At 39.9% G+C, this 15,052-nt stretch overlaps 1 protein-coding gene across 5 annotated transcripts in view; it reads right to left on the minus strand.

Moving 5' to 3' along the window:
* The window catches only part of AFF4 (ALF transcription elongation factor 4), an 87,201-nt gene that overhangs the window by 60,117 nt on the left and 12,032 nt on the right, over positions 1-15,052 (minus strand). The gene's annotated exons all lie outside the window — the stretch shown is intronic.

Raw genomic sequence — 15,052 nt, forward strand, 5'->3', positions numbered from 1 at the left:
CTCTAGCCTGGGAACCTCCATACACCATGGGTGCAGCCCTTAAAAAAAAAAAAAAAAAAGGCACTATGACAACAAAATCTGTGGGACTACTAGATAAAATACTTTTTAAAAGGAAATTACCAAGCAGAAAGGGGCTCTTCATCTACAATTTTTAATTACTATTATCTCATACAGATACAAAATTAAAGAAATAGAAAAAATATTTTTCTTGTGATGAGATCTCTTAGGATTTACTTTTAACATACAGCAATGTGAATTATATTTATGTTATACATTACATCCCTAGCACTTACTTATAACTGAAAGTTTGTACCTTTTGACTGCCTTCCTCCAATTCCCCCTCCTCCACCCTACATCTCTGGTAACCACCCATCTGATCTTTTTCCAGAGTTTGTTTTTGAAGTATAATTGACCTACAACACCATGTGAGTTCCTATTTGATATTTCTTTACATCTGAAACCTGAGCACAGTAAGTCTAATTAAGATATGATGTCGCCAAAGATGTTACATAGTCATTGAATAATATATTCCATTCCCCACACTCATACCCTTGACACATTTACTTTGCAACTGAAGTTTGTTCCTCTTAATCTCCTTCACCTGTTTCTTCCTTTCCTCTGATACTCCCTACTATTTCTGTCTTTCTCTGACTTATTTCACTTAGCATAATACCCTCTTGGGCCATCCATATTGTTGCAAATGGCCAAATTTCATTCTTTTTTATTATGGTTGCGTAATTTTCCATTTTATACACACACACATCTTCTTTATCCATTCATCTTTTGATGGGAACTTCAGTTGCTTCCACATCTTGGCAAATAACGCTGCAATGAACATACAGGTGCATATATTTTATTTTTTTTAAAAACAGCCACGTCTGTGGCATATGGAAGTTTCCATGCTAGGTGTTAAATTGGAGCTGCAGCTGAGGCCTATGCCACAGCCATGGCAATACTGAGCCACATCTGAAACCTTCACCACAGGTTGCGGCAATGCCAAATCTTTAACCCACTGACCCAGGTCAGGGATCAAACTCACATTATCACAGAGACAGCGTTGGGTCCTTAACCAGCTGAGCCACTATGGGAACTTCACATATCTCTCCTAATAAAAGCTTTTGTTTTCTTCAAACACCCAGGAGTGGAACTGCTAGATCATATGGTAGTACTGTTCTTAATTTTTTGAGAAATCTCCATACTGTTTTCCTTAGTGGCTACACCAAATTACATTGTCACCGACAGTGCATGAGGGTTCTCTCTCTTCCACATCCTTGCCAACACTTACTATTTGCTGTCTTTCTGATAATGACTATTCTGTGTGACGTGACATCTCATTGTAGTGTTTTATTTATTTTTTTTTCCTTTTTCAGCTGCAACCATGGCATATGGAAGTTCCTGGGCCAAGGATCAAATCTGAGCTGGAGCATGACCCACGCCACAGCTCCATCAAGGACAGGTCCTTAATCCACTACACCAGGGCAGGGTTTGAACCAGAGCCACCACAGAGACAAGCCAGATCACTAACCCACAGCAGGAACTCCCTCACTGTGGTTTTGATTTGTATTTCCCTGATTAACGATGTAGAGTATCCGTCATGTGCCTCTCGGCCATCTGTGTATCTTCCTTGGAAAGATATTCTATTCAAGTTCTCCAACCATTTTTCAATTGGGCAGATAATTTTTTATCCTTTACCTTTACCAAATTCACTGATGAGCTCCATTAGTCTTTTGGTGGCATCTTTAGAATTTTCTATTTATGTCATCTGCAAACAGTGACGGTTCTACTTCATTTCCAATTCAGACTCCTTTCATTTTTTTTTTCCTGTTTGCTGTGACTAGGACTTCCAACACTATGTTGAATAAAAATGGCAAAAGTAGGCATTCTTGTCTGAGTACAATGTGGACTTATCATATACGGCCTTTATTATGTTGAGACATGTTTCCTCTATACAATCATTGTGGAAAGATTTTTATTATAAATGGATGCAGAATTCTGTCAAACACTTTTTATGCATCTATTAAAATGATTATGTGATTTTTATTCATCAATTTACTAATGTGGGAATTTCCATCGTGGTTCAGTGGTTAAAATCTGACTAGCATTCATGAGCATGCAGGTTTGATTCTTGGCCTTACGCAGTGGGTTAAGGATCTGGCATTACCGTGAGCTGTGGTGTAGGCCAGTAGCTACAGCTCCAATTGGACCCCTAGCCTCCTAGGAACCTCCATATGCTGCAAGTGCAGCCCTAAAAAGAGGAAAAAAAAAATTTGATGTGTACCTCACTGCTTGACTTTCAGAGGTGGAACCATACCTGAATCCCCAATATAAATCCCACCTTGATCATGATGTATGATCCTCTTAATGTATTATTGAATTCGGTTTGCTAATATTTTGAAGATTTTTGGATCTATGTCCATCAGTGACGTCAGCCTGTAATTTTCTTTTCTTGTGTTGTCTTTTGTCCAATTTTGGTATCAGGGTGATGTTGGCCTCAGAGAATGAGTTCAGAAGTGTTCCTTCCTTTGGAATTTTTCGAATGGTTTGAGAAAGATAGGCATTAACTCTTCTCCAAATGTTTGGCAGAATTTACCTGTGAGACCATCTAGTCCCATACTTTTTTTTTGTTGGGAGTTTAAATTTACTTAATTTCATTATATAATTAATCTGTTCATATTGTTTATTTCTTCCTGGTTCAGCAAAATTATAAGCAATTTTATTTTATTATTTCTTAAAATGTTTTTGGTCTTTTTAGGGCCGCACCCACTGCATATGGAGGTCCCCAGGCTAGAGGTCCAATGGGAGCTGTAGCCACTGGCCTACACCACAGCAAAGCCAGATCCGAGCCACGTTTGAGACCTACACCACAGCTCACGGCAACTCTGGATCCTCAACCCACTGAGTGAGGCCAGGGATCAAACCTGCGTCCTCATGGATACTAATCAGATTGGTTTCCGCTGAGCCACAACGGGAACTCCAAGAATATTCTTCCACTTGTGTATTTTTCAAAAGAGATAAACCTTGATGGGTTTTTCCAGTTAGACAAGTAATGCTTGCTTCTTGCTCAAAAATTCTGATATGGGTACTATAAAGTATAAAGTAAAATTCACCAATAATTTCACTTTCCTGAAAGAGATATTGTGAAGAGTCACACATTACACATACAGTTCTTACTTCATTTAATAAGTAATGAACATAGTTCCATATCAATACATACGAATTTTCTTTTTTTCCCTTTTTTTTTGGCTGCAACCATGGCAGATGGAAGTTCCCAGGCCAGGGATTGAATCTGAGCCGCAACTGTGACCTATGCCACAACTGCAGCAATGCTGAATACTTAATCCACTGCACCACAGCAGGAGCTCCTAAATTTTCATTCTTTCATTGACTGCGTAATATTCACTTAACCAGAAAGGCTCTGAGAGTTGGGTCGTATCCAGAATTTAGAATAACCAACATTATAATCATTTTATTTGTGTGTGTGTGCACACTATTTTAGTTTCACATAAATTTCTCACTATGATATTGCTAGGTCAAAGGATACATGCTATACAGAAAAATGTGTTAACTGACAGTCCACCAACGGAGTATGAGACTACACCTTAACCATGCCATTTTCACCCTCAGGCACTATGAGTCTTTTTAAATCTAAGAAGGAAAAAAAACTATTCCGTCATTTGTTTTATTTCATTTATTCAACAAACACATGATGAGCCTGCACACTATTTCTAGACACTGTGCCAGGAGCCAGGGATAAAATGGAGAATGACACCCAGATCGTCCTTGACCTTATAAAGCTCTAAGTCAACTACATTCTACTAATTTCTGATAGCTAGACTGCACATCTTTTTCACCTTAGCCATTCATATTTCTTTTGCGACGTGCCTATTCACACCTTTGGCCCACTTTTTATTAAAGTGAAAATCTTTTGATTATGTAATAACTATGCTATCTCAGTTTACCATAGGACTTAACGGAGGAACATAAGGTTAGGATTACATCTTATGATGAACTGCATCCTCCATCCACTGAGCACCTCCTTCAGGTCTTCTGCCTCTTCCTTCAGGACCACTCCCAAACTCTATGGGCAAGCTACACCTAAACTCTCCTCAGTCTGAGATAAAACCTAACTGCAGCCGTCGAAGTTTGTCAACACCCTTTCCAAGTCTCTTGATTTGTTTCTCGCAGCCTTTTACCCTTTCACCTTGATCTGCATCTGCTCAGCCTCTCTGGACTTTTTCACTCTTTATTTCTGTGGGGTAACAATCAATCTAAATAAAAAATTTAAACAGTCTATACTACATACAGTATGCCACCTATAACTTTATTTCTCAGTTACCTAGTATCCAAAGGATCAAAAGCGAACTCCACCATGGATTACATGGGGCTGGGGCACTAAAGGAAGGAAAGGGCTGGCTTTACTGGACAGCCTCTGCTACACACCGCAGTTGTTATAAATCTCATCCACCCACTCACTACTAACAGCTCCATCCAAGGGAAACAGCATTTACAGAGGAATTGGACAAATTAAAAAGAGGTTACTTCCTGGTCATTTATATCTCTCTGAAAATCCTTAGGACCTCTTGGGGGGAAAAGGAAGGAAATGAGAGGGATTAAGAATATTAATCTCAGAAGAGCATCAATAATAACTCAGAGCGCATATGGTACCTAATCAACAACTAGTTACTGGATGAATATGCAGGGGGAAAAAAGATGTCCTTCCTTATTTCTCCATAATCAATATCAAAGAGGCTAAGACAGCGATTCACATGATGACCCTTTATCTACTAATATAGAGTTCTTCAAATCATAGTGATTCAGATGTTTTGTTAGAAGCAAGGACTATTTGATAATCTTGATGTAGAGTTATATCGTTCCTAAAAAAAGTTCTCAAAAACATAAATGTCTAGTAACAAGCCAGGAGTTTCCATTGTGGTTTAGTGAGTTAAGAACCTGACAGGAGTTCCTTTTCATGGCTTAGTGATTAACAAACCTGACTAGGATCTATGAGGATGTAGGTTTGGTCCCTAGCCTTGCTCAGTGGGTTGGGGATCCAGCACTGCCATGAGCTGTGGTGTAGGTCACAGACACAGCTTGGATCTTGTGTGGCTGTGGCTGTGGCTGTGGTGTAGGCTGGTGGCTACAGCTCCAATTCGACCCTAGCCTGGGAACTTCCATATGCCTCGGGTGCAGCCCTAAAAAGACAAAAGACAAAAGACCAAAAAAAAAAAAAAAACCCCAAAAAAACTGACATAGCATTCTGTGGTACAGCAGGTTAAGGATCTGTGGCATTGTCACTACAGAGGCTTAGGTCACTGCTATACCTCAGGTTTGATCCCTGCCCCAGAAACTTCCACATGCCACAGAAGTGGCTAAAAAAAAAAAAACTAATAAACCAAATCCAGCAACTTTATAGAGGATTATATACCAGGTCTAAATGTCAGGAATGTGAGATTGGCTTAACATTCAATAATAGTTAAAGTGATACAGGCTAACAACATAATATAGGACAAAAACCAAATGGCCATCTTGACAGACACAGAAAATACATTTGACAAGCTGCAACATCCCTTCTTGATAAAACACCCAACAAACTGGGAATAAAAAGGAATTTCCTCAGGCTGATAAAGCTCACCTATGAAGAAAACACAACTATCACATTTACTGGTGCGACTGAATGCTGTCACCCTAAGATCAAGGACAAGGATGTTCTTTCATCACTTCTATCCAATACCGCACTGTAGGTTCTAGTCAAATCAATTAGGTAATAAAAAGGAATAAAAGGCATCTATATTGGAAAGAAAGAAGAAAAATGATGATTTTGTTCATAGAAAACCATAAAGAATCCACCAAAAAATGGTTAGAGGTGATCAACGAGTTCAGCAAGGCTGCAGGACACAAGATCAATACACAAAAAACCCCCAACTAATTGTATTTTTATATAAGAGCAATAAACAAAACAAAAATAAACAATTCCATCCACCAACTGGATCAGCATCATCATTATTATCAAAAGAAATAAAATACTTCAGAAAAAAATTTTTATTTTCCTTTTTCAGCCACACCCACGTGGAAGTTCCCAGGCCAGGGATCGAATCTGCACCGGCAACCTATGCACAGCTGCAGCAACACTGGATCCTTAACCCATGGTGCCAGACCAGAGATCAGACCAGCAATGCCACAGAGATGAGCCTGATCATTAACCCCACTGTACTACAACTAGAACTAGAAAAAAAAAAATTAACAAAAGAACAGCATTCTGGGAACTATAAAACATTATTGAAAGAAATAAAAGACCGAAATAGAGGAAAGACATTCCATATTCATGGACTGGAAAATTTGCTAAGATGAAAACACTCCCTAAATTGATCTACAGTTTCGACAGAATCCCTATCAATATTCCACCCAGCTGACTTTTTTTTTTGTTTTTTTGTCTTTTCTAGGGCTGCACCTGCAGCATATGGAGGTTCCCAGGCTAGGGGTCTAATTGGAGCTATAGCTGCCAGCCTACGCCAGAGCCACAGCAATGCGGGATCCAAGGCCGAGTCTGCGACCTACACCACAGCTCATGGCAACGCCAGATCCTTAACCCACTGAACAAGGCCAGGGATCGAACCTGCAACCTCATGGTTACTAGTCTGATTAGTTAACCACTGAGCCAGGACGGGAACTCCCCAGCTGACTTCTTTACTGAATTCAATAAGCTAAAATTCATGTGCAAATTCAACAGATCCCAAACAGCCAAAACAACCTTACAAAAGAACAAAGTTGGAAAACACACATGCCCCAATTTCAAACTTTACTAAAACCTGTAGATCAACAAAACAGAAGTGGAAGTCCAGAAATGTACCTTACATTATAATAGATTTTCCACAAGAATGCCAAGACAACTCAATCAAAACCTGGAAAAAGGACCTCAACAAACATTTCTCCAAAGAAAATATACAAACGGCCAACAAACACACGAAAAGATGCTCAATATCAAGGAGTTTCCTTCGTGGTTCAGCAGTTAACCAACCTGACTAGGTTCCACGAGGATGCAGGTTCCATACCGGGCCTCCGTCAGTGGGTTAAGGATATGGCGTTGCCGTGAGCTCTGGTGTAGGTCAAAGACGTGGCTCGGATCCCGCATTGCTATTGCTGTGGCAGTGCTATAGGCCACTGGATGCAGCTCTGATTCGATCCCTAGCCTGGGAACTTCCATATGCCACAGGTATGGCCCTAAAAAAGCAAAAAACAAACAAAAACGTTATCATTTCTTATAAGGGAAATGCAAATCAAAACCATGAGAAACAATGCCATTAAAATGGCTATTATCCAAAAATTAAAATAAAAAAAAAAGTGTTTCCAAGAATATGGAGAAATGAGAACCCTTGTGCAGTGCTGGTGAAAATATAAAAAGGTGCAGCTGCTATGAAATTATTGTATGACTCAGCAACTGTATTCTTACGTATATAGCAAAAGTACTGAAGCAAGGACCCAAACAATTGTACACCAATGTTCACAGAAACATTATCCACAAAAGTCAAGAGGTGGAAGCCACCCAAGGGTTCACCAACAGGTGAATGGACAAGCCAGAGGTGGTATATACACACATACAAAGAACTATCATTCATCCTTAAAAAGGAATGTAATTTAGACATATGCTATAACACAGATGAATCTTGAGGATACTATTCTAAGTGAAATAAGCCAGTCACAAAAAGACAAATACTCTATGACTCTAGTTACATGAGGTATGTTATGCAGAAAAGGCACATTTATAGAGACATACAGTAGAACGGTGCCTTGCAAGGGGCTGAGCATAAGGAAAGGAATAGAGAATTATTGTTTAATGGATATGAAGCTTCTGTTTGAGGAAAAAGTTCTGGAAATGGACAGTGATGGTGGCTGTACAACATTGTGAATGTACATAATGCCACTGAATTAGACACTTAAGATAATTAAAACGGTAAATTTTGTTACATGATATTTTACCACCACAAAAAAATTACAGCACTCACAAGGTTTTATTTTTGTTTTTTGTTTTTTGACTGTGTCTGAGGGACATGGAAGTTCCCTGCCAGGGATCGAACCTGCTCCACAGCAGCGACTCAAGCCCCCAGATCCTTCACCTGCTGCACCACAAAAGAACTCCTCACGAGTTTTTTTTTAAAAAAATGTGCTTTCCCAATGAACATTTAGAAATTCATCTTCCAGGAGTTCCCATTGTGGCACAGCGGGAACAAATCCGACTAGGAACCATGAGGTTGCGGGTTCAATCCCTGGCCTTGCTCAGTGGGTAAAGGACCCGGTGTTGCCGTGAGCTGTGGTGTAGGTTGCAGACATGGCTCGAATCTGGTGGTGCTGTGGCTATGGCTGTGGCGTAGGCTGGCATCTGTAGCTCTGATTTGACCCCTAGCCTGGGAACCTCCATATGCCTCAGGTGTCTTTTTAGATCAAAAAAAGAAAAAAAAAAAAAAGGCAATTCATCTTCTAGTCTTTTTTTTTTAAGAGGGCCATGCCCAAGGCATGTGCAAGTTCTCACGCTAGGAAAGGAACCTGTTCCACAGCAGTGACCCAAGCCATTGCAGTGAAAATGCCAGATCCTTAACCTGCTGCACCACACGGGAACTCTCTCTATAGTATTTTTAACAAAAACATGTATTAGTTTTATAACCTTTTAAAATCTAAAACTTTTTAAAGAGTAAAACCTGACTTTTAACTCACCTCTTTCAAGTGTTCAGAACCTGTTACAATGTTTCCTTTTTCAATTAGTGTCTTGGAAATAGCCTACTGAAAAATGGAATTTCCTTGTGGAGCAGTGGGTTAAGGATGTGGCACTGTCACTGCAGTGGCTCAGGTGCAGGTTCACTCCCTGGCCCAGGAATTTCCACATGCCTCAGGAATGGCCAAAAAAGAGAGAGAGAGAGAGAAATCTCATCAATCAATCATCAACTTTCAAACTATCAGCATTCCATCCATTCTCTTCTCTCCTCTGGTTAAAAAAGTACCTTTCTATCAGAGAAAAATTATGCCCATTTTGCAATCTTCTCCCTTATCAGTTACTAACTTCTCTCCAACAACTCCAACTTTTACCTCCTTTTTTTTTCAAGTTACGGCCACACCTGTGGCATATGGAACTTCCCCAGCTAGGGGCAGAATTGGAGCTGCAGCTACAGGCCTGCGCCACAGCCACGGCAACACTGGATCCAAGCCACATCTTCAGTCTACATGGTAGTTTGCAGAAATGCTGGATCCTTAATCCACTGAGCAAAACCAGGGATCAAACCGCATGTTCATGGACACTACATCAGCTTTTTAACCTGCTGAGCCACAATGGGAACTATAACTTTTCCCTCTTTAATAAATCCTTTCCATCATATTCAAATATATTCTTTAAAAAAAGTCTTCTGTGGCCCCACAGATCTCTCCAGCTACCACTCTATCTTTTCTGTTCTTCTTTACAGACAAAAGGATTCTCCACTTCCTCTGCATCCATTTCTTTTATTAAAAAGTTACCCAAATACAACATTGTAAACCAATTATAATTTAAAAAAAAAAAGTTACTCAAAAAAGTGTAAGGAGCAATATAGTGATCTCTTGTGTTATCCATGAACCATCTTGGGAAATACACATTGCCAAGACACCTATAGTAGCCACTATTCTAATTTTGGTGTTAATCATTCTCACAGTTTCTTTATACTTTTACTATATATGTATGTATCCCTAAGTAAGACACTAATTGTTTTGCATAATTTCCAAAAAAATTTTTTTTAATGGTTGCACCTGAGGCATATGGAAATTCCTGGGCAAGAGACTGAACCAATGCCAGATCCTTTAACCCAATATGCCGGGCCAGGGATCAAACCCTTGCCTCTGCAGCAACCTGAGCTGCTGCAGTCAGATTCTTAACCCACTGTGCACAGCGGGAACTCCTTTATCAACTTTTAAAAAGGGTATACTCTAAAACCTGACTCAGCCTTTTTAAGTCTCAGCATTATGTTGAGGTTAATCCATCCTGATGATACATGTTGCTGTATTTTATTTATTTTCACTGCTGTGTATCCACACAATTTACTTATCCACTCTCCAGATGATGGATATTTAGGTAGTTCCCCTTTATCTGCCATTACAAACAATGCTGTGATGACCATTGCTATACATTTCTCCTTGAACCAGCGAGTGAGAGTTTTCCTGGAAGAGACACTTAGGAGTGGAATTGTTAGGTTGCAGGGAATGAGCATCTTCAATTTTTTTTTTTTTTTTTTGGTCTTTTTAGGGCTGTCCCCTCAGCATGTGGAGATTCCCAGGCTAGGGGTCTAATCGGAGCTGTAGCCGCTGGCCTATGCCACATCCACAGCAACGCCAGATCCATGTCACATCTGTGACCTACGCCACAGCTCACGGCAACACCCGATCCCTGACCCACTGAGGGAGGCCAGGGATCGAACCCTCAACCTCATGGTTCCTAGTTGGATTCGTTTCTCCTGCACCACTACGGGAATTCCCTCGATTTTAACTGATACAGAAAAATTGCTTTCCATAATGTATCCAATCACTATTTGATATTCTATTTCCAGCTTCCCACACTCTACTCCTCTGCCAAGACCACAGAGATTTACAAGTTGCTAAATTCAACACACGCTTGATCATTTTAGTTGACATACCATTCAATATATTCAGCCACTGATAGCTCCATAACATACTTATGGTTTCCATAACCCCAGCCCTTTCAGTTTTCCTAGCACTTCTGGCTCCTCCCATTCTACCTACCAAAGTTCTTAAAAACCGGCACTCCTCTGCACTCAGCCAAGGGTCTTATTCAGGCTCTGATAAGTCTACATTCTTTCCCTACATTCTCATGGCTTAATATACCATCTATATGCCTACATTCCAAATACCCAAACATGTTCCACATCACATCTTTCTTTTTTGAGTGCAGAACCACATTTTCAGAGACATGTCTCATCATATCCTTTGACTGAGGAATACCAATCTTATCTTAATGTACCTGAAATTGATTTCTTGATCTCTTTTCTCCTACCTCCAACTCCTGCTCCAATGATTCTCATGCTACCAGCCAACCAGTCTTGCCAAATCCTTCCTTCAACCTCTTTCCACATTCAATCCTTAACCACAGTATCCAAAATATATTTTGAACTTATCAGTACACTTCCTTGTCCATGGCCTCTGTTCAAAACAAGTCATCATTTTATCTCTGAGTTTGACAAATGCTGCAGCCTTCTAATTGGGACTCTCAGTTCCCCTCATCTCTCTCTAATCCATATTTCATACAGCAGCCAAGTAACCTTTTAAAAACACAAACCACATTATGTCATCAACTCCTGCAATAAAAATTTAGTACCCTTTCCACTTACCTTAGGATAAACTTTAAGGTACTTAACATGGCCTACAAAGCTATAATCTGACTTTCCATTGATGTGACCCCACCTATCTTAACAGATTCATTTTATATCTTACTACCTTCCTGTCCCAGCTCCCACCAAGAGCCTTTTTGGGGCTTCCAGAACTTGTGCCTCTCTTTCGGGCTTCAAGAAATTCATGCAGGAGTTCCCGTCATGGCGCAGTGGTTAATGAATCTGACTAGGAACCATGAGGTTGTGTGTTCGGTCCCTGCCCTTGCTCAGTGGGTTAACGATCCGGCGTTGCCGTGAGCTGTGGTATAGGCTGCAGACACGGCTCGGATCCCGCGTTGCTGTGGCTTTGGTGTAGGCCAGTGGCTACAGCTCCGATTCAACCCTTAGCCTGGGAACCTCCATACGCCTCGGGAGCGGCCCAAAGAAATAGCAAAAAGACCAAAAAAAAAAAAAAAAAATTCATGCAGACAATTCCTTTTTCTTTCAGGGCACTTGATTATAATTAAGTATATACTTATTTTGATATTTGTTAATATTTCATCTCCCCCTAGAAAATAATCAGAGAATGTATTTGTTTTTTCACACTACATACCTAGATAATCACTTAAGTGAGTAATGAAGTTCGTAACTTGGTTAGAAAGGACTGGTCATCTCACTAGGAAATAATACCTTGAGATCATGATTTTATTTACCTATTACTACAAAATACTAATATTTCAAAACTAAAACAATTAGTACTTTATATAAAACTAAAATTGGATACTAATCTGCAACACATTTTAATTTAGCAGACTTTTTTTTTTTTTTTTTGCTCTTTTTAGGGCACACAGCATATGTTAGCTCCCAGGCAAGGGGTCAAATCGGAGCTGTAGCTGCCAGCCTACACCACAGCCAGAGCAATGCGAGATCCGCGAGACAAATCTGCAACCTATACCACGGCTCACAGCAATGCTGGATCCTTAACCCGCTGAGCGAGACCAGGGATCAAACCCATGTCCTCATGGATACTAGTCGGGTTCATTACCACTGAGCCACAATGGGAACTCCTTAGTTTAGCACACTCCTAACATCTGCATTTAATTATTTCAGACTGATCAGAACTGAAATGTATTTCTTTACTAATGTGTTAGCTATACAACTCTGATCCTTTAAAATGACAACTCAATTCACTTCCTCCATGAAGCTTTTTCTCGTAAAGCAAAACTGTATTTCCTCATCTTAGAAACCAGACAGTATCACAATCAATATTTATTATGCCATTCAGCAATTAAGCAGATATTTGATTGTTCAGGAATTTGAAACAGTATTTGCCAAACTGATTACTAATCAACTGAGTTGTTCTTTTTAAAATATTAGACAATTTAAAACTTCAATTCAAGAGAAGAAATGAGAGGTAACCAGCTGCCTCTCTTTAGATAATGTTTCTCTTAGTAATAAAAGTAAATTTTCCCTTTTTCCCCCAGTAAGTAGTCCTGTATGGTTATGCCACATAGCTGTTTCAGAGACAAAACCAAATAAAAATATACTTCTTGGGCATTTATTAATATTTGATAAATGTTTAAACCAAATTAAGCTGGTTTAAACTGATCTCAAAACTGCACTACCAAACTGAAAGCATATAGACAAACCAAATTGAGAAGTCTAGGTGGAAAAAATGATTAAAAAGTCAAATTTCACGAATCCCTTTATAAAGAAGAAAATAATCTTTCGATTCAGTTTTTTACTCTGAAAGCATACAAATATCTAAAACCCACAAAGGTATCTTATTAGAAACCTATGTGCCATACGCATAAATAATTACCTTTATATCTTTATAAAACAGGGCTAATTAAGACATTCTCCTGCTTAAAGTCATTAATAGCTCGAAGCTCTATGGAAAATCTAAGTACAAAATTTTTACCTCAGGTTTCAAACCTGTGTGCAGCTAAATTCCTACCTACTTCTACAAAGCCTTGAGGACTTAACCAAGCCTGGGAAAAAAAACTACTTATGTTCAGATCTAGGTCTTTACTCAAACTAGTCCCTCTACATATAACGTCCTTCCTTTCCCCTATCCCTAAATACGTCCATTTCAAAGTTCACCACATATCCTTTTTCTTGCAAGAAGCTCTTCAAGAATCCTCTGAGAACTAAAATCACTCACTTGCCAAAGTACTTCTTTATATTTCATTTGGTGCCCAACACCCGCCTTACCTTAGGATTATTAAAATGTTTTTCTTCTATCCACCCTCCCTACTCACCTCCATATCACAAGCCTCTGAAGAGTAAGAACTATGGGACATCATTCAACTTCCCATCTCCCTTCGAGCAAATAATACAATGGCGACATACAACAGATACACACTCAAAACACTTCACGGATTTTATAAGGGTCACAACTATACTCTTGTTGCCTCGAGTCAAACAGTCTGGAGAACAGTATGGAGGTTCCTTAAAAAGCTGGAAATACGAAGTTTCCATTGCGGCGCAGCGGACACGAATCTGACTGCGAACCATGAGGTTGCAGCTTCCATCTCTGGCTTCGCTCAGTGGATTAAGGATCTGGCGTTGTCATGAGCTGTGGTGTAGTTCACGGATGCGGCTTGGGTGTCACATTGCTATGACTGTGGCGCAGGCCAGCAGCTACAGCTCCGATTAGACTCCCTAGCCTGGGAACCTCCATGTGCTACAGGAGCGGCTCTAAAAAGAAAAAAAAAAAAAAAAAGCTGCAAATAGGAGTTCCTGTCGTGGCTCAGCAGAAACAATCTCACTACTATACATGAGGATGCAGGTTCGATCTCTGGCCTCACTCAGTGGGTTAAGGATCTGGCGTTGCCATGAGCTGTGGCGCAGGTCACAGACATAGCTGGGATCTGGCGTTGCTATGGCTGTGGTATAGGCCAGTGACTACAGCTCTAATTTGACCCCCAGGCTGAGAACCTTCATATGCTGAGGGTGTGGCCCTTAAAAAAAAAAAAAAGCTAAAAATAGAGCTGCCATATGATCCAGCCATCTCACTCCTGGGAAAATATCTGGAGAAGTCCATAATTCAACAAGATACATGCATCCCAACGTTCACTGCAACACTATTTACAATAGCCTAGACATGGAAGCAACCTAAATGTCCGCTGATTAAGAGGTGGTACACGGAATTCCCCTGTGGTACAGCGTTGTCACTGCAGCAGCCTGAGTCACTGCTGAAGTGTGGATTCAATCTCTGGCCTGAGAACTTTCGCATGCAGTGTGGCCAAAATAAAAATAAAAATAAAATAAAGAAGATGTGGTAAATACATACAATAGAATATTACTCAACCAGAAAAAAAAATGAAATAATGCCATTTACAGCAACATGGATGGACCTAGAGATTATCATACTAAGTGAAGTCAGACACAGAAAGACAACTATACGATATCACTTATATGTGAAATCTAAAAAATAGAGTCCCCCCCAAAAAATGGAGTTCCCTGGTGGCCTAATTGTTAAGGAGCTGGTGTTGTCATTGCTGTGGATTTGTGTCCTAGATTTGATCCCTGATGGGGGAATGTCTGTCTGCCATGGACACATCCCCTCCCACCAAAAAAAGGATACAAATGAATTTACTTATAGAAACAGACTCAACAGACATAGAAAACAAAGTTATGGTTACCAAAGGGGAAAAGGTGGTAGGGGAGGGATAAATTAGAAATTTAGGATTACCATATACACACTTACTATA

Source organism: Phacochoerus africanus, chromosome 4, assembly GCF_016906955.1.
Source record: "Phacochoerus africanus isolate WHEZ1 chromosome 4, ROS_Pafr_v1, whole genome shotgun sequence".
Lineage (NCBI taxonomy): Eukaryota > Metazoa > Chordata > Mammalia > Artiodactyla > Suidae > Phacochoerus > Phacochoerus africanus.